Here is a 2,325-nt window from a genome sequence, read left to right on the forward strand (position 1 = left end):
GCTGATTTATTTAGGGGGAAAGCTATTGTTATTAGATATGTACATGGGGAAATAATAGCTATTGTTATTAGATAACTATGAGATAACTTGTTGCTGCTGTCTGCATTACCCTATTTATTTCTTCCATGTTTGATTGTTCTTAGCATCAAAATGAATAGCTTAAGAGAATTACAACTTTATAGGGCAATTATACATATTAAAAACAATTTGAGTGTTAACATTTTAAATTTCTGAACTGAATGTGTTCGTATATTACGGTTGCATGTGCTTTGCATTTTTTCTGAATAGTAGCGAAGTTAACGTTCTGTTTAATGAAGATTTGAAAATATTATCAGGGTTTAATGTTCTGAGCATTGGTTTCTTTTTATAGCTTTATTGGGTTCGTGTAGGCGAGTTGGATGCAGGGAAAAATTGGATTAGGTATAGTCTTTTAGTCGTTCCTTTGCCTTTTTTTCTGTACTTTGAGCTGCCTTCTTATGGGCATTCGAGTAACAAGACCATTTTGAGATATAGTGGATGTACTAAATTTTAGTTGATATTGTAACTGCAACTGAAAGTTTATTGACAAGCTCCGGTTTTGGAAAATGCAGTTGCGTAAGACAATGTGAATTTGGTGTTCTAAAGATTTTTGGTGTTACTGCTTCTGTGCTCAAAATGAGGTTCCGTGTTTTTATATATTCGTGGAACTTGATGTTCTAGATGATAAGAAGCTGGGATGTCAATTTCCGTTAGAGACGTTAGATGATAAGTCTCAGGTCCCACTGGTTAACATGTGTTTATTGATAATTTTTGTATGGCATATTTGAAAATATTTGTATGTCGTTCATGGAAACTTGATAAGGTAGACGACATTGTGACAATGCCTTTGACATGTTATATGAGTGATTTTTGGATTTCAAATATCTGTTAGTAATTTTCAAAGCTTCTACTCAGTATCATTTTCTATGGTTCGTATTGTGCAGTATTTTGTGACTGCACCATCAAGGTCGCTTTCGAGCAACAAATTAACTAAGACAACTTCACAGATTAGATATCAATAATTTGGTTTAGCCTCGGGCCAGAATAAGCTGCATTTTTTATCCTTGCGCTGCCGTGGAAGAGTTTTTATTTCTTGTGAAGCACTACTGAGTCTGAAGGAAGGGTTTGTATAATCTTTTTATTTTGAGGCTTGTCTTCTACAGAAAATTTGGCCCAACCCCTCTATTTCCGTGAAAGTTGTTTTCCCTTTCTTCTTTTATGTGTTTTCTAGGGTGAATTCATAAGATTTTTGTTAAAGGGAGATCAAAAAAAAAAAAAAAAAAAAAAAAAAAAAAGAAAAAAAAAAAGAAAGAAAGAACAATAAGAAAAAAAAGATGATCCCAGAAGAGCAGAACTCAGTAATCGATTCACTTATTAGGACAAATTTAATTTTTTTATTTATTTTTTCAAACTCCGACTGAACCACTGTGGCTGGTGGATGCTTCAAAAAAGAAAATGGAGCTGGTGGTCATATTATCTACCAAAAGTACCCAAAATAGTAAAGTCCGTCCCAAATCATGTCAGTTCCCAAGAACTAATAGTGTAACTGTTCCTTGTCTGTCTTGGACTCTTGGACGGAGCTGACAGAATAACTTTTACTTAGCCGAACTGTCGGATACACATAACTGACAGTACACACCTTCTGTTTTTATCTCTCTGACAATTTTATTTCTCACTGAAAGTGACATTGACATTCTCTACGGCTAACTATTCCCTTCCGGTACATACAATAAAATTGGAATGATAAAGTGAAGATTAGTATGGCCCCGCACAAGGATGACACACAAATCGGGAAATGGCCCAAAAAAAATTGACTGCTGAGAACCGGCAACGAGTACGTTTTGTAATTCGAAAAACATTGATGTATGTTTATCATGTTTCTTCTGGGATCAGGATTTATTGGCTAGTGGAGTTTCTTTATGTTATTGTTTTTTCTTAGTTTATACTTTTTATTTTATTTTATTCTTTTATTGGTGTTTGAGATCAAGGTCTTCTCTTCAATTATTCTATTGGAACGAAAATATTTTGAGTTATCTTGGATTGTCAATGGTAAATCAAAATATTTGGAAATTTTAGAGAGGTACAAAGGAAACAATATCGGATCTTCTGAGAAATTCTTTGGGTTATTGCAGGGAAGTGAAGATTCTGGGTTTCACGGTGCTGAACAATGATGTTGGAGAGGGGCTAGCGGCTCTCGAGGGGCGGAAATGGGGTCTACAACTTCAAGCTACCACCATCAACATTGAAGCTAACAACACCAACCTCACCAGACTCATTTCGGATCTCCCAAGTAGTATGCATTGGCAA

The 2,325-nt window shown here is 35.0% G+C and overlaps 1 non-coding gene across 1 annotated transcript; it reads left to right on the forward strand.

The window, feature by feature from the left end:
* The first annotated feature begins 1,727 nt into the window (after nt 1-1,727).
* Nucleotides 1,728-1,830, forward strand: LOC113284747. Its single transcript, XR_003328364.1, has one exon. It is a non-coding gene; the product is annotated as a U6 spliceosomal RNA (small nuclear RNA).
* The last annotated feature ends 495 nt before the right edge of the window (nt 1,831-2,325 follow it).

This window comes from Papaver somniferum, chromosome 5 (assembly GCF_003573695.1).
Source record: "Papaver somniferum cultivar HN1 chromosome 5, ASM357369v1, whole genome shotgun sequence".
Classification (NCBI taxonomy): Eukaryota; Viridiplantae; Streptophyta; class Magnoliopsida; order Ranunculales; family Papaveraceae; genus Papaver; species Papaver somniferum.